This window comes from Leucoraja erinacea, chromosome 7, assembly GCF_028641065.1.
Source record: "Leucoraja erinacea ecotype New England chromosome 7, Leri_hhj_1, whole genome shotgun sequence".
NCBI classification, from domain to species: domain Eukaryota; kingdom Metazoa; phylum Chordata; class Chondrichthyes; order Rajiformes; family Rajidae; genus Leucoraja; species Leucoraja erinaceus.
The window spans coordinates 57,679,030-57,697,846 of NC_073383.1; the positions used below are offsets into that span (position 1 = coordinate 57,679,030).

An 18,817-nucleotide genomic window follows, 5' to 3' on the forward strand; every position below is an offset into this window, starting at 1 on the left:
ATGTTTAGCCAACAGAAACGACCTCAAACAATGTCACAGGCAACCATATCCGTCCTACTTAAAAAAGATAAAGACCCACTATTGTGTGGTTCATACCGCCCTGTAAGCTTGTTGAATTGTGATTATAAAATCCTCACAAATTTTAGCCACCCGTCTTGAAACAGTAGTCTCCAAAGTTATTAACCCTGACCAAACTGGATTTATACCGGGCAGGCAGTCGTTCTACAACATGCCTATTTAATGTATTGTTTGCACCTCACACCACAGAACAATCGGAAGTAATTATTTCTTTAGATGCTGAGAAGGCATTCGACCGTGTTGAATGGCAATATTTGTTTGCTGTTCTCAAAAGATTTGGCTTTGGTACATCATTTTTATCATGGATTAAAATATTATATTTTGCGCCAATGGCAGCTGTGCAGACCAACAATACAATCTCTGACTACTTCCAGTTCCATAGGGGCTGCAGACAGGGCTGCAGCCTTTCTTCCTCCTTATTTGACTTGGCAATAGAACCACTTGCTATAGCTCTTAGGACAGAAGATGGTATCAGAGGTATCTTTCAAAGTGGTAAATCTCACAAAGTATCGCTGTACGCGGACGACCTGATGGTATATATATCCAACTCAACTGACTCCATACCAAAGCTACTGTATGTATTAGAGAATTTTGGCTGCCTGTCAGGTTATAAGATAGATTACTCAAAGAGCTTGCTTTTCCCAATCAATCACACTGACGGTGACTACTCCAGCTTCCCATTTAAACTTGAGAAAAATGTATTTACTTACCTGGGAATTAAAGTCACCCAGACCATGGGAGGTTTACACAGCCATAACTGTAAATCATTATTAGAACGAACAACACAGGACTTCAAAAAATGGTCAACACTACCACTCTCATTAGTAGCCCACATCAATATTGTTAAAATGACAGTTTTACCTAGATTTCTTTATCAAATGATCCTCATATTCATACCTAGGACAACTTTTCAGCAATTCGATAGACTAATCTCATCATTTATTTGGAACAATTCAAATCCCAGGATGAAGAAAATATACTTGGAAGTTCCTAAGAAGGCGGGTGGTCTAGGTTTCCCTAACTTTATCTATTACTACTGGGCTGCAAATATTGTAAAACTTTTACATTGGACATATTCATATGAAAGCAAACAGGGCACAAACAGGGCACAGATGGAACTCCTATCTGATCCTTCACCGATAATCACCTGCTCACTACCTTATAATCGTAAAATACAAATGACAAACCCAGTGGTTAAAACCTCGCTTAAAATATGGCTAGAGTTCAGGAAACATTTTGGACTAAAAGGTACCGGCAGGCTTTTCCCGGTGGTAAATAATCACATTTTTTACATCCTCCATGTTAGATACTGCGTTTTTATATTGGCATAGGAATGGACTGGTATATTTTTGTGACTTGTTTACTGATGGAACGTTCACTTCTTTTGAAATGCTTGCTGAAGACCACAATATACCCAGATCTCATTTCTTCAGGTATCTTCAAATACGTAGCTTTGCTAAAACAGTGTTTCCCTCATTTCCTCATCTGCCCACTAAGAGTCAATTAGACACTATTTTGGAGTTGGACCTCTTTGACAAGAAACGCGTTTCAGCAATTTACACATTAATACAGGAATTAAAACAGATAACCTGGGACAAAACTAAAGTGGCATGGGAGAGGGACCTGGGTGTAGAGCTTTCTGATGAGGTGTGGCGAGAGAGCTTAATTTGTATACACACCTCTTCGCTGTGTATAAAGCATGGGTTGATCCAATTTAAAGTGCTTCACCGCCTTCATTATTCAAGAGACAAACTTGCCAGAATCATTTCTACCACAGATTCTGGCTGCCCTAAATGTGGCCATGGCCCAGCCTCTGTAGGAAACATGTTTTGGACATGTTTTTTTCTCAACAGCTACTGGGGAAACATATTTGAGGTATTCTCCCAAATCTGCAGACAGACTATAAGTCCTGACGCAGTGGTTTAAAGGAGGTGCTCTCGTTTTTACCCTTGGAAAAGATCAGGTATAAACGGTGCAAGGCCGCAGAAACTTCGTACTGACCTGGAACCCTTTTATAGATTTTATTAAAGATTTTTCCTTTAACTGAAAATATTGTCTACACAGTCATAATCATATTTTTTATATGTGTATGTTGTTGTTGTTAACATGTAACATTTGAACACAAAGACTCTGCCTTTTTTTAAATTATTATTATTTTTTTATTTATTTATTTTTTCTCTTTTTTGAGCCTTGGGATGGGGAGAGGGGTATATAAGCTCTGTACTGTTCTGTACTGTTTGTTGGAGTTCTGTGTACATTTGTGTTTATAACTTGAAAACCAAAAATAAAGTTATTAAAAAAAAGAAGACTAAAAGGATTTGGTATTCAGCTTTACTACCTCAACACTTGTCAGAGTTAAATTCCAGTTGCCTTTTCTTGGTCCACCTCCGCAACTGATCTGGATCATTTAAATTAAAATAATGTTAAATTTAAATAATATTCCTTGTCTCCATATGACTTAGAGATGTGGACTAAAGCCAGAGCAGAAAGGAATCACTTGCAAAATGAATTGTGAAAGTAAAGCCGTCTCATAATTGTCAGAGTAGTAACAAGACACCATGGCGATCCTATGTTTCTATAGAGTTAGATAGAGCTCTAGGGGCTAGTGGAATCAACGGATATGGGTAGAAGGCAGGCACAGGTTATTGATTGGGTCAATCAACCATGATCACAATGAATGGCGGTGCTGGCTCAGGCCGAATGGCCTCCTCCTGCACCTATTTTCTATGTTTCTATGTTACCATGTTGACAAAATATTCTGCAAATCTTGGAGCTTATATCAAGGTACAGGAAGAAAACAAAGTTATGGGGTAATTCAGCATGTCAGACAACATCTGTGGAGGGAGTGGATAGGTGACATTTCAAATTGGGATTATTCCTTAGACTACTTCCCATAATCCACAAACAGGACTTCCCTGGCAAACCTATTGTTCCTGCCAGCTCCTGCCCCACAATACTCATCTCCAAATATCTTGATTCTATCTTGTCCTCCTTTACAACCTACATCTGTGACGGCTCACACACTCTTCCACAAAGTCTGAAGATGGAACCCGACCTGAAAAGTCACCAATTCATTCCGGCACAGAAGCTGTCCTGAGTTATTCCAACACTTTTGTGTTTTGCTTAGATTCCATCATCTTCGATTCCTTGTTCATCGATACACATGAGCCCCTCAATCATTCATCAAATGCAGATATTTTTGGGGTAATAATGTCTTTGAATTGCTTCAAATTTCGCTTTCACTGGGCGAAGTCCGTTGGCGTCTACCTTGAGTCCAAGGTAGACCACCTCTGACTGTGCAAATGCACATTTACTTTGACGCAGTTTGACATTGTGGCAGTTCAGTCTTATGAGAACTTGCTCTAGGATTTCCAGATGTTCTACCATGCCTTCCGTGAATATCAATAGGTCATCCTGGTTGCACACACAGTGCGGAATGCCTTGTAATATTTGATCCATGACAGACTGAAACATTTTTGGGGATGATTTCACACCATAGGGCAGCTTTGTATATGAATACAAGCCCTTATGTGTGTTGATAGTCAAGTACTGCTGACTTTCCTTGTCAACATTGAGTTGGGCGTAAGCGTGAGACAAATCCAGTTTAGTGAAGACTCTTGCTCCGCTAAGTTCTGCGTATAGATCTTGTGAGGTTGGTAACGGATATTGTTCGTCATCAACGGCTTGGTTGATTGTGACTTTGTAATCACCACATAGTCAAACAACTTTATCAGCCTTGGGTACGGCCACAATTGGCGTTGCCCAGTTATTCTGGTCTGTCTTCACAAGTACTCCATTACGCTCTAATCTGTCAAGTTCTACTTCCACTTGTTGCTTTAGTGCATATGGTACAGGCTTTGGTCGACAAAGCACAGGCCTCACATCTTGCTTAAGTCGAACGTGTGCAGAGTACCCTGTTATTCCCGTGTCACTGTCAGCAAAAATGTTTGCATGTTTCCTTATGACTTTTTCAAGACGTGTTTTGGACAAATTGACGCTGAAAATGTTCTTCCAGTCTAATTCTATTCTACTCAGCCAATACAAGATACAAGATAGATACAAGATACATTTAATTGTCATTTGGACCCCTTGAGGTCCAAACGAAATGCCGTTTCTGCAGCCATACATTACAAACACATAGACCCAAGATACAACATAATTTACATAAACATCCATCACATCACTGTGATGGAAGGCCAAAAAAACTTATCTCTCCACTGCACTCCCCCCCCCCCCCCCCATGTCAGAGTCAAAGTCAAAGCCCCCGGCTGGCGATGGCGATTGTCCCGCGGCCATTAAAGCCACGCCGGGTGGTGCGAGGTCGCACACCGGGTCTTGGTGTTAGAGCCCCCGGTGTGCGCTCGCAGAGTCCCGCGGCCATTCCAAGCCGCGCGGGGCAGTGATGTGGGCCCCGCTCCAGGAGCTCTTCGACCCCGCAACTCGGGCGGGAGAAGTCGCCGTTGCGAGAGCCCTGAAAAGCGGTCTCCCTCCAGGGAGCCGCGGGCTCCCGGTGCCGCCGTCCACAGACCTGCCGTTGGAGCCTCCGACTATCCGGTCGGGCCGCAGCAGCAGCAGCAGCGCTCCTCCACCGCTCCACCCGCTCCGGACTCGGCCAGCCCCGTGACGGCAATGGTGAGTCGTAGCACCAGAGTCCCCAGTCTCTTCCTGTTGGAGGCCGCTCCTCGTTGCGGCCCCAACGACAACGGAAACCCGACGAGAAAAGGTCGGGTCTCCCGTGCAGGGAGAGATTTAAAAAGGTTTCCCCCACCCCCATCCCACCCCACCCCCGCCCCCCCCACACACACACCCCAACAAAAAATAACAAAAACTACATAGAAACACAGACAGAAAATAATAAAACGCGGACAGACTGCAGAGGCCGCTGCTGACCGGAGTCGCGCCGCCCACCACTCCTTTCCAAGGAGGGTTGGTTTATTTCTGTAGCTGGCCACTTTGATGGGCAGTGTTACTGACTGACCATTATGCTGAACTTTACAGTTCATTTGTCCACAAGTCTCCAAAACTTCGCCCGAGTAGGTTCTCAGCTTGACATTACTCTGAAACAATGGTGTCTCTGGGAACTTTGTTTTGTACAGGTCTTTGCTCATGACCGAACAATCTGCTGCCGTGTCAATACACATATCGATTAACTGTTTATTAATCAATAGTTTAGTTTGAAAGCCCTTGCCTTGGCTGGTTGTAGACTTATCGATGTTGGTTGCATAAATGGTGTACAACCCAAGTTCATTTCCATCTGGGTTCATCTCCAAGTTGTGAACTTCTCTTCGGTGTTGTTGCTTGATTCTAGCAGATTGTTGGTTTCCTGTTTTATGCTTGGCCCGACATGCTGAGGCGATATGGCCTTTCTTCTGGCAGTTATAGCACTTGGCCATTTTGAACTGACAAAATTGGGATGAGTGATTACCGTTGCAACGATAACAACTGGCTGAACTTGGCTCCCCGCCATACTTTGGTTTTGGTTTAGCGCCTCTTGGTTTGGCCATAGGCACTGCCTTACAGATGTAAACGGCCACTGCAGTCCGTGGTGGACGAAACTCGCGAGCATTCTTTGATGCCATCTCTATTGTGGTAGCAATCTTGCATGCTTTCTTGAATGTGAGATCTGGAGCGGTTGGACTGAATTTGTTCATCCACTAGACCGCAAACAAATCTGTCTCGTAGTGCTCGTCCAAGAAATGTTCCAAAGTTACAGTGTAAATTTAAGTTTTTCAAGGCAACAATGTACTCATTGATTGTCTCATTCTGCTTCTGGTTTCTAGTGCCAAATTTATAGCTTTCTGCAATTTCCAGAGGCTTTGGGTTGAAGTGCTCCTCCAACCTATTTATAATGTCATTAAATGGCACGTCTTTTGCCTTTAAGGGTGCAAGGAGATTCACGAGTGTGCCGTACACTTCAGGACCGATCTCCATGAGCAGAATTGCTTTCATGCGTTCGCAAACAGCCTTATTTGTTTCAGCCACCATCTCTCCTTCACCACTAATCTCTAATATATTGTTTGCCATGAAAAACATGTTTGCTCTCTCCATGTAGGAGCTGATTGGCTCTCTACTCTTGAGGAGGAGGAGCCATCTTGGGGAACGGCTGCTAACCAGCAGCCGTCCGTTTAATTCACTTTTTTTTTGTAGTTCTAGTGAGTCCTGTGTTTTGTTTGTGGGAGAAATAGACTTTTTTAATGTGGGGGGAAGGGGGTAACTATATTTCTAAGTCCCTACCTGGTCGGTGAGGCAGCTTTTTCTCCGGGCTGCCCCGTCGACCCATCCTCGTGGCCTACCAGCGGGCGTGGAGCGGCGTTTGCTGGCGGGGACTGCCCAGCACCTCGGCTTCGGTGGCGGCACAGCGCTGGAGCGCTATCGCGGAGCAGAGCGGGCGATGCCTTGCCTGGGTCACCGCGCTGGATCGACGCGCTGGAGCTCCGGTGACCGCCGAGTTCAACACCTCCAGGCTGCGGGTCTGCGGAGTGGAGCAGGCGGCGCCGACTTCAACATCGGGAGCCTGTGAGCTTCAAACCGGCACGGCCTTGTCGGCTTCGGAAGCCGCGGTCTCCGGTAAGGAAGCGGCTGTTCCAGGTGGCCCAGCCGCTGAGAGGACTCTCCCGACGACAGGACAACAGCACCCGGCGAGAACGGCCAGGAACATCGGGCCTCCGTAGAGGCTATAGCGGAGGCCTCAATAGGCCTGACTTTGGGAGAACTGGGGATGGGGAATGGACATTGTGCCTTCCCCCACAGTGGTAACCATTGTGGGGGGATGATTTTTGTGTGTAAGTGATTATTTTAGTTTGTGTCCAAGATGGCTGTCGGAAGGGAGAGTGTACGCTGGCGCGGTTTAGCTGCCGCTGCTCTCTCTTCACATTGTGTTTTTGATTTTTTGGTCTTTGTATCGAATTCTGTCTTTAATTTGTGTATCGGTGATGTCTTTATTATTTATTTTAATCCAATTATGTGTTTTTTACTCTTGTTAAATTATGTAAGATGTCCTTGAGAGTTTTGAAAGGCGCCCATAAATAAAATGTATTATTATTATTACTCTTGTCAAAAGTTCCAAGGTTCCCAAAGTGGCCTGTGGACGCTGCCATCGTGTGGTTCTCTTTTTTTTTTTTGTTATTAAATAAAAGGTCTGTTCAAAACCCCAAATTCCTGTCTGTTCTGGTGTAACAATTCACCTAAAACTTAGCTGTACAAAGACTATTCAGCTTGAGGAATTCAACAAAGAAAACTCAGTCAATAATCTTGTACATTCCCAAGGACGACATCTTGCCACGTAGACACAACATAGAGATAGCCTGACAAACTTGCCAATTTATCCAGCTGCTGTTTTACTACAGCCCCCTGCCTAGAAGGATCTGCAGGCCTCTCGTGTCCAGCTCGCAAACAACTGCGACACAACTCCGTATTGACTGTTTAAATTGTTAAACAATCCTGCGTGTTGTAAAACAGTCCTGCACTGTATTTAAAGGATGAGTTCACAAACTCTATCCCATCCTCGTTGCCAATTTTGTTATATTCCGGACAGTAGAATGAACAATAACTTACACGCAGGCTGGTGGATCACATGAGAGAATTATTACCCAACATTCCCTACTTATATACAAGACCAACTCATTAGCATATAATGAATATGCATGAATACATTACACCTAGCACCACCAGAAATAAGATTAGGTCTCACAATTGGGAGTCATGGGAGGCATTTAGCTACCACCCAATGAGTCAGAAAAGCCTGTCACAGTTTTGAAAGGTTTGCGTGTGAACTTAAAGTATATGTAAATCTATTCAGTCTAAGTTACTAAATGTGTATATGCTCTTTGAAAATGTCATGGAGATTTGGCTAATAGAAGTTATTAGTGTAGATGTAGCGTACAGAACAACAATATAAAAGTGGCAGGAGTTCCGACGTGTCCTGGGCCACATGAGCACGTAGCATGGAATCAGCTATGGCAGGGTGGTTTGCCCCAGTTGCCGTGGAAACCAGTTGCTTCAAGCTGGTTTACAGCTGCAAGCTACTCTTTATTGCAGACAAGGGTAGATAACGTGTACTCTCTGCAAGATTGCAAGATTGAACAGGATACGGGAGACTAAAATAGTGGCAGACAAGCATAGAAATCATGGCTGATCATCCAAAATCAGTACTCCATTCCTGCTTACTCCCCATTCCCCTTGATTACGTTAGCCCTAATGAGCTATTGTGTACAGTTTTGGTTTCCTAATTTGAGGAAGGACATCCTTGTGATTGAAGCAGTGCAGCATAGGTTCACGAGATTGATCCCTGGGATGGCGGGACTGTCATATGAGGAAAGATTGAAAAGACTAGGCTTGTATTCACTGGAGTTTAGAAGGATGAGGGGTGTAACTGCCCCACATCGGCAGTTAGTTAAATTCTAAACCTCACGTTTTTTGGTTCCTACCTGTAATAGTGGCGTTCCTAAGGGCGGAACTAAATTGCCGACTTAGTTTCCGGGGAGCACGGTTGTTGGCGGACCTTGGAGGGCAGCAAAGAAAAAGGTAGCAACACAAAGGGGATACACCACCAAAATAAGTTAAATGTTAAAGCAAGATCATGACTCCAACTTGTGGAATTTAGACCGAAAACTGGAAAGGACCTAAAAATCGGACTGCAATGTTTTATTAATAGATATGTGAAAGAAAGAGAGGGAGTTTAAAACAAAAAATAAAGAAAGGCAGAAGCCATGACTAAGAAGAAACCAAGAAATACCTCTTAAGTAGTAAGCAGTGGACGAGGTATGTTGTTTATTTGCTTGGTTAGTGTGGTGTTGTGTTGCTGTATGGACGTACATGCATGTATTTTGTAAACTACATTTTTATTTTGTTTGTTTCCTCGTTTTTGGCTCAGTTCTCACGGGTTGGTTGGAGCCGAAAATAAACCCCGTATTTAACCACGATCTCGGCCTCGTGTACTACTTGGGAGCTACAGTGAGAACTCGACTGCTCTGCATGAGTAGCCGAGGAGGACGTCACCAGACGGCAGCAGCCAAGAAGAGCCGAACCATATCCATGCTGCGTGTGTATCTTCTACCACCACCTACGCCGAAACACAAGCAGAGCAAGCCCACAGGAAGGCCCAGGTGCCCCTAGTGTGAATATTGCTGCTAAGAAAAAACTTGTGTTTTGCACAAGAGACTGAGATATGCAGGAGAAAGGGTCTTGGTGACCACCATGACAACCCTAATGTGCATTTCATTTATTCAAATGACAATAAATTGTATTGTATTGTATTGTCAGAACTACAAAATTGTTCATCCCAGTTTGGCAAAAAGAATAAATCAGGGGTCACAGTAGTAGGATCCGGGGATAAACAAGGGAAATCAGGGATTTACTTACCTTTCCTTATTGAAGATCATTGATACTCACACTGTATTGATATTGAGAATTTGTTTATTGATGGTTACACTGTAAAAATCCTGTTAAAACAAGCAGTATTCATAGTAATTTAAAGGTGCATTTCTGTTACTTAACAAGTGTTTAATGCATATGTAACTTACCTGTGGAAGAGTTGATACCTTTATTTGTCTAATTATCACTCATAGCGATTTAAGTTGATAACACTATAAAAATTATTTATTAATTAGGTACTTACTCAACATAAGAAAATATTAGATTTAAACCAAACTAAAGTAAACCAAGTAAAATGTCAGAGTTTGAACTATCCCTTGAAAGTGACAGAGAAGATGATGAAGGTGATGACACGAAACAGCACTGCCCAGACGCACAACCACAAACGACCAAAGGCACTGGAGATGATATCCACACTTCCTCACAAGAGGCCAAAGAGTCCGCGAGCTAACGGAAAAGGGCCAAGAACTGCACGATGAGCAAGTAAGAAAGGTTGCACATCGTTTCAGTGTGAGCTACGAGAAGTGGAAGGCTGTCATTAAGGACGCCAAAGGGGCGCTGAGTGGTCAATGCTCAAACAACCTGCTGCATGAACACATCACCAAGGTAAGCAATGTTTCAAAGAATCTGAACGCTGTTTATGAAGAGCTGAGACACATCGACATTCTAGATCATGACACACGTCGCAGAGTAGACACCTGTGAAGCAATAACAAAGAAGATAATCAAAACTGCAAGAGGTTATCTAAACACGGGAAAGAGTGAATGTCAAGTGGATGAAGAACAAGGTGTTAAAGATACAGAATCTGTGTTCAAGTCTGCAGCCGCAGATAAGACGAGCATCAAATCTCACCACACCAAATCCTCCCAGTCCTCTGCTCATTCTCAAGACAACTCAAAAATCACATCCAGACGTTCAAGCCAGTCTTCTGCACGCAGACTAGAAGCCGCTGCTGAAGTCGCAGCCAATGAAGCCACGTTACAAGTGCTGCTAGAGCAAGAACAGCATATTATAGAACTTGAAAGACTTAAAGTGGAAATGCAGAGAGAAAAAGGGTGCTAGAGGCCAAACGCAGACAAATAGTGCGATTGGAGACAATAGGGAAGCTAAAGGCTGCCAAGGCACGACAGCAAGTATATAAGCAGAGTGAATGCTCAGACGATGAAATAGACAAGCTGCTATATCAACACGTCTCTCTGAAGGAGAAGAAGGAAGTCAACCAGGAAAGTAACCTGTCGAAGCATCACCCTCCACCACAAGCTATGACACTTCCAAAACAAGAAGATAGCACAGCAGCTCTTGTGAGAGTGTTTGCAGAGTCCATCAGTGCGAGTCATCTTCCTATACCAGAACCGTCAATGTTCAACGGCGACCCACTCCGATTCAATGACTGGAAGGTTTCCTTTCAGACATTAATTGACAAGAAAAACCTACCAGGTGTAGAAAGGATATATTATCTGCGAAGGTATGTGGGTGGAGCTGCCAAGAAGGCCATAGTTACTTTCTGCTAGGCACAGAGTCAGCCTATCATGCAGCGTGGACCATCCTAGAAGAGAGATATGGCAATCCATGACTTCTTTCGCAGCTGTGAGGCCGCCATGTCTCAGATTAGAGGTCTTGAGGTACTCAATGACTGCAACGAGAATCAGAAAATGCTTGCTAAACTTCCTGACGGGCTGACCACAAGATGGAACAGGAAAGTCATAGAAGTGGAAGAACAAAGTCACAAGTTCCCAAGCTTCAGCCAATTCGTCAAGTTCCTCACACGTGAAGCAAAAATTGCTTGCAACCCGATAACGTCCCTCTACACTCTAAAACCAAGTGAAGTTGAGAAGAGCAAGGCTTCAATGAAAAGAGGTCCTGGAGCAAAGGTATTGGTAACAAACTCTGATGAGAAGGCTGGCGCCACAAGCTGTGTGTTCTTTGAGAGGGAAGGTCACAGTCTACACAAGTGTTATAAATTCATGGATGAGACGGTCTCTGAGCGAGTCAAGTTTGTTCAAGAAAGGAAGTTGTGCTTTGGCTGTCTGAAGTCTGGCCATCGCTCAAAGGAATGTGAAAACAGAATGATCAGCAATACATGTGAAAGGAGACATCCAACTTGCCTCCACGACAATCGCACCAAGGAAGGAAGGATTTTAACAAGGCCTGATGAAGCAAGAGACCGTGAGCGGTCAACGGAAGGCAAGATGAACCAATCACAAGATAAGACAACAAGAACCTCACCTGAGGCAACATCCAATAGAGTCATCCAGCATGTCAAAGACACCCATACGTCCACCATCATCCCAGTGTGGGTGTCAGCCACAAGTGAGCCTAATCGTGAAGTTCTTGTGTATGCACTTCTGGATACACAGAGTGACACAACCTTTTTCCTAGAAGACACTGCAAAAGCTCTACACGTGAAGAACGAACCAGTTCAGCTAAAGCTCTCCACAATGGCTTCAAGAAACACAGTTGTGTCCTGTAGGAAACTGACTGGTCTACAAGTAAGAGGATTTTACTCAGACAAGATAATCCAGCTGCCAGTGACCTACACAAGAGAATTCATACCTGCAAACAGAGATCATATTCCCTCACCAGAGACTGCAAAGGCATGGCCTCATCTCGAACACATCGCAGATGACATAGCTCCACATCAAAGCTGCGACGTTGGCTTACTAATTGGCTACAACTGTCCTCAAGCTCTCGTCCCAAGACAAGTTCTACCTGGTGAAGAAAATCAGCCCTTTGCACTGAGAACCGACTTGGGCTGGAGTGTAGTTGGCTATGGCAACCTATGTCTCGATTATGGAGATGCTATTGGAGTGAGTCACCAGGTTATCGTGAAGCAAGTGATATCAGGTATTCAGTCCTCTTCAAACTCACAAGCGAAGTGCATTATGTCTGTAGAACACAGATCAAGGAAGTAGTCTCACCTGCAGCTGTCATCAAGGTGCTGGAAGCTGACTTTGTGGAAAGAATTTCAGAGGAAGGCAACATCTCTCAAGAAGACCTCCGATTCCTGTAAAGGATGGAAAAAAGCATCAGGCTCAAGGAGGATGGTCACTATGAGATGCCACTGCCGTTTAAGAAAGAAAGACCCAACTTACCAGACAACAAGATATGTGCCATCCGTCGTCTCAGGTGCCTAGAAAGGAAGCTGAAAAGAAATGAACAGTATTACAAAGACTACAAGACCTTCATGGACGAGACCATAACCCGTGGAGATGTCAAGGTGGGAGATGTCTCAAGTAGTGACCCAGAGCTCAAGAAGGCCCAGGTGCATGACACTCAGGCAAAGGAGGTGAGGTCGCCCTTAGATCGCCTACAAAATGTTCTCCGATTGGTCAAGAGTGGTGAAAGCTATTGCCAGGCTCAAGCGCCATGCAAGGGAATTCAAGGGCAGCAAGCCAAAGTCCTGTGAAGCCACCAGTTTAGAGGAAAGGAGAGAGGCAGAGGTGACCATAATCAAGATGGTTCAAAATGCAACCCTCTCCCAAGAAGTTCATCACCTTCAGCGTCACAAGGAGACGCGACTCAAGTCCAAGTTGCACAAGTTACATCCATTCCTGGATGACCAAGGAATCATCAGGGTGGGAGGCCGCTTAACTCATGCTGCCCTACATCCACATGTGAAGCATCCAGCGGTCCTCCCAAGAGACAGTCACGTGTCAACATTACTGTTCAAGCATTATCATGAGAGGGTGCACCATCAGGGCCGAGGGATGACCATAAATGAGCTCCGCTCGAACGGTATATGGATTCTTGGATGCAGCAAAGTATCCCATATTTTCAAGTGCATTAAGTGCAGGAACAACAAAGGTGGCAGACCTCCCGAAGAGGCATCGAGGAACAACACAAGGATGGCAGTCTGTTTCCCGGCATTGCAGATCGAATGGAACGCATCACGTCCACGCTCCCCTCCGTTCAAACTTAGCGCTGTGCAGGGCGCTCAGCATGGATTGCTCTTGACTGTTTACCCATTGCACAGGTCTCTCCGTTCGAACAGAAGGTCGAGGAAAGAGCTAAAAAGCGTTATGGACTATTATTACTTACCTGCTATGTGCTCTTCCAGAGCAGTACATGACAATTAAAATTGAATCTGAAAATGCTGCGGGATAGCTTTGGACCATTCCACCACAGCTAAAGCGCTTTCAGTTAATGCCCTGTGCCCTTCATTCATCGCCATTCGTGGAATAGTACGGCAAATAAAATGTGATCAAGGGACGAACTTCGTTGGTGCAAGGCGTGAGTTTGTTGAAGCACTGAGAGAGATGGATCAAGAGGAACTCAAGGAGCTGGGATGTGAGTTCATCATGAACACCCCAGCTTCAAGTCACATGGGTGGCGTTTGGGAAAGACAAATCCGCACCATCAGAAGTGTCTTGATGGCTATTCTAGACCAGTCAGCCCAACAACTTAACTGCTCCTCTCTACGAACGTTCATATACGAAGTCATGGCGGTCGTGAATAGCAGACCTCTAACTACTGATAACCTAAATGATACATCCAGTCCAGAGCCCTTGACACCAAACCATATCCTGACCATGAAGTCTACGATCATATCCCCTCCTCCTGGGAAATTCGTCAAGGAAGATCTTTACCTCCGCAAGAGATGACGTCAAGTTCAACTCCTAGCCAATAACTTCTGGTCATGATGGAAAAGAGAGTATCTCTTAAATCTTCAGCACAGACAGAAGTGGACCAATGACCGCAGAAACGCAAAGGTCAATGACATTGTTCTGCTAAAGGATGATGCAGCACCACGGAATCAGTGGAAGTTGGCAAGGATCAGTGAAGTTTATCCCGGGAAGGACGGAAGAGTGAGCAGACTCCAGTTGCTGATAGGTGACTCAACTCTCGATGAAAATGGAAAGAGCACCTCCAAACCGGTTCACCTGGAGAGACCCATTCAGAAGATAGTAACACTGGTGGAAGCAGACTGAAGATTCCAGTATCTTACGCTCACCTTAAGTCTATTAGAGGCCCATAGTTAGATAGTATTTTGAAATAATGTTTTATATGCAGTATGTATGTCTCTTTAAGTTGTTCTAAGAAATCACATGTGATTTGGTGGGTGTGTAACTGCCCCACATCGGCAGTTAGTTAAATTCTAAACCTCACGTTTTTTGGTTCCTACCTGTAATAGTGGCGTTCCTAAGGGCGGAACTAAATTGCCGACATAGTTTCCGGGGAGCACGGTTGTTGGCGCACCTTGGAGGGCAGCAAAGAAAAAGGAAGCAACACAAAGGGGATAAACCGCCAAAATAAGTTAAATGTTAAATAAGCAAGATCATAAAGAAAGACAGAAGCCATGACTAAGAAGAAATCAAGAAATACCTCTTAAGTAGTAAGCAGTGGACGAGGTATGTTGTTTATTTGCTTGGTTAGTGTGGTGTTGTGTTGCTGTATGGACGTACGTGCATGTATTTTGTAAACTGCATTTTTATTTTGTTTGTTTTCCTCGTTTTTGGCTCAGTTCTCACGGGTTGGTTGGAGCCAAAAATAAACCCCGTATTTAAACACGATCTCGGGCCTCGTGTACTACTTGGGAGCTACAAGGGGATCTTATAAAAACATATAAAATTATATAAGGATTGGACAAGCTAGACCTTTCTACTAATTTCCCTGACTGATGAAGGCCAATGTACCAATAGCCTTCTTCACCACCCTATTTACCTGCAACAACATTTTCAGGGAACTATGTTCACGAAGATAGATGATGTAGTGATAGATGCACCTCCAAACCTGCTCTCACCCCAACCATGGACTGTTTACCCTCCTACCATCCGGGAGGCGCTACAGGTCTCTCCGTTGCCGAACCAGCAGGTCGAGGAACAGCTTCTTTCCGGCCGCTGTCACTCTACTAAACAACGTACCTCGGTGACTGCCAATCACCCCCCCCCCCGGACACTTATTATTATTTTTTTTTTTAATTCAAATCGTTTGCTATGTCGCTCTTCAAGGGAGATGCTAAATGCATTTCGTTGTCTCTGTACTGTACACTGACAATGACAATTAAAATTGAATCTGAATCTGAATCTAGAGGGGGGAAACTATTCTCTCTGTTGTGCGACATTAGTCCAAGGCTGCAGATTGACATTGTTTGAGGAAGTATAAAATTATAAAAAGAATGAACAAGCTAGATGCAGGAAAAATCGTCCCAATGTTGGGTGAGTCCAGAACCAGGGGCCACAGTCTTAGAATAAAGGGGAGGTGATTTAAGACAGAGGTGAGAAAAAAAAATTTCACCCAGAGAGTTGTGAATTTATGGAATTCCCTGCCACAGAGGGCAGTGGAGGCAAAGTCACTGGATGGATTTAAGAGTTAGATAGAGCTCTAAGGGCTAGTGGAGTTAAGGGATATGGGGAGAAGGCAGGCACGGGTTATTGATAGGGGATGATCAGCCATGATCACAATGAATTGCGGTGCTGGCTCGAAGGGCCGAATGGCCTCCTCCTGCACCTATTTTCTATGTTTCTATGTTTCTAAACATAGAAACATAGAAAATAGATGCATTCGGCCCTTCAGTCATTCAAAATAATCATGGCTGATCATCCAAAATCAGTACTCCATTCCTGCTTTCTCCTCATTCCCCTTGATTCCGTTAGCCCTTACGAGCTATACTCTCTCTTGAATGCATCCAGTGAATTGGCCTCCACTGCTTCTGTTTCAGAGAATTCCACAGATTCACAACTCTCTGGGTGAAAATATTTTCCTCATCTCAGTCCTAAATGGCCTACTATTTATTCTTAAACTGTGACCCCTGGTTCAGGGAACATGAGAGTTGGAATTGGAGATAGTAAAAAAGAGGAACTGTGAACAGCAATACTTCCCTTTAAGAGACCAAAGTTACCATACTAAAGAGTTACTTAGAGGTAAAAGGAAATTAGATATGAGAAAGAACCCTCTATTGGCTGAGAGACGAGCCAACATACTAAGGAAGAAGTACTGGAGGTGAAGTCTATTGAATTAAGAGGAGGAATAAAGAAATGGGTGTTGAGATATCAGTCGATGTATTTGACCGGTGGATCTAAATTGTTTAATCCTTGATAGTAAAGCGGCTTCTATTATCAAGGTGGAAAAAAATTGTCCCTAGATTCGGCATTCTTAATTAGCTTTATGATAAAATTGACAACATATGGAAATTGATTGATTAAATTTCAACAGCTGGGAATTCCACAGGAATTGGAATGGAGTTGTGTTATTGACCACAAAGCTGTGGAATGAGAAGGATGAGACGGACTCTGAAATTTAAAATATGAAATTAAAGGCTGAGACTAAATCTGGTTAAATTGGAACGTTTTTCATGGTTTGCTTTAAATAAGAGTCACACCTGTAGGGAAATCTGGACTGAACCCAGCTGAAATTTAAATGAGAAACCATCATCAGATATACATATTATAACATTGTGTGAATACGGAGAGGGCTGATTAGTGTTGATCCTAGGATTGTAAAGAATATCTTATAGAGCAGAATATAGTAGAGATAGTTATAGTGAAATGGAAAAGGGATAGTATTGACACAACAGAATTACAGTGGAATGTATGGGAAAGCATTAGTACATAAATGGTAATTTGCTTTGTCCTAAGTTTTTCATGAATTATAGGTTATAGGTTCCGCTATGGAAAGGGATGGAAGAATGGGCAACCACTCGGATGGAGGGAATTCGCGCCCACGCAAACGCGGGAGGTGAAGACTCATCAGACGGAAATTATTAATCTATGCCCACGAAAACTCGGGAAGCATGATAAGATTCTGGGAAGAAATATCATTGTCTTGTTGTTGTTAATAGTCACATATATGTATATCTGGTTATCTGATTATCTGATTATTTGGTTATCATAAATGATGGTTTAACATAAATGATAAAAGGAAGGAATGTTAATTCTGGTCAAATTGGAGATGCCAGGACACTACAATTGAGTAAAGGCTTCTGGGCTGCTAGGCCATTTGGTCAAATTAAATGAACCTTCTGCAGAAATGGGACAAGCTGCAGAATGTTACCAGCTTGTATAGAGCCTGGATAAGAGTTGCCAGGAAAGAATGGGCATTTGCAGTTTCTTACAATTAGGAGTAAATTGCATGAAACGGATTGGGTAAATGCAAACCAGACATACACATTGTAAATATTGTTGCAAAGCTTTACTTTGCTAGATGTTGATTGGGTTAAGTGTTGAGCATTATCTGGGTTTCTTGAACATCTAGGCACATGTTGCATAATTCATCTCTGTTAACTTGCATGTAGAAACTTCGTCAGATACATTGTATTAGTTTCTGTATTATTCGGTTAGGGGAATGTCTATCATGTAGTGTGTTAATCGATATCGGTTATTGGAATGTAATGAGATCACCCCCATATGGTTCGGCCCCTCAAGGTTCGGGGACCTATAAAAGGTAGCTCCCATGAGGTCCTGTGTCGATCTTCTGGGAGAACGCTCAGGACAGCATGACCTTTTGGAGTGTCTCTGCTTGCACGAGGCTAGAAGGACTTGGCCAAGCAGATACGAGGATCGAACCCGCGGTTGTTAGGTATAGCAGTGGGGAAGTGTTATTGTGTTTTTCCAAAATAAAGTTTTGATGCGCAAGTGCTTGACTCAGTATTTTATTGACTGAAACTAGACTGGGGGAAGCTTAGAACGAGCTATTTACAATATCTTCCATCATCCTTCTTTCTTACATACCAAGAATTTATGGATTGGCCAGCTAATTTGTGTTGGTCAGTCATGCTTTTTGTAAACATCTCATACCTGGACACCTGGATGCTGGCTGTCCTGCTGAGTTACTCCAGCTTTTTGTGTCTATCTTCGGTTTAAACCAGCATCTGCTGTTCCTCTCTACACCTTTCAACATTGTCTGGTACAAGTTTGGGGAAGGGATATATCTATTTCTGGAGCACAGGGTTGGTTGGCATCCTCCACCACTGCTCCACAGGTCCATGTCACTGCAAGCCGCATCCGATCCATGTACTCGGAAACTTGGAGAGGCACTTGGACCAATCGAGCCCCAGGCTGTTGCAGGGCCTCCAGTGGCCCACTCCACCAATGTATCGATTTGGAAACATTGATCCAAGAACCATCATCCTTCACCTTGCTCGGCCACCTTTCATTCTTCGTGCCCTGGGGCTGCCTCCCGCAACCGACCTTGTAGCATCCAGAGCATATTTGAGGTTGCAAGAGGTAAGACCACAATCCACATCAACACCTTTATTTCCCTGCATCCACCACCACCAAGGCTATCATGTGCTTTGCATTCAAATTTGGCTTGGAAGAAGTAGCCAATAGATAGTTGTGGAGGTTTATTTTTCTGATTGGAGGCTTGCGACTAGTGGAGTGCTGCAGGGGTCAGTATAAGGCCCACAGTTGTGTACGATAGGAAAGGTTTA

The 18,817-nt window shown here is 43.8% G+C and overlaps 1 long non-coding RNA gene across 1 annotated transcript; it reads left to right on the forward strand.

Moving 5' to 3' along the window:
* Positions 1-13,635: 13,635 nt before the first annotated feature.
* LOC129699044 (uncharacterized) lies at positions 13,636-18,021 on the forward strand. Its single transcript, XR_008723764.1, has 2 exons — positions 13,636-14,798; positions 17,042-18,021. It is a non-coding gene; the product is annotated as an uncharacterized LOC129699044 (long non-coding RNA).
* Positions 18,022-18,817: the final 796 nt, after the last annotated feature.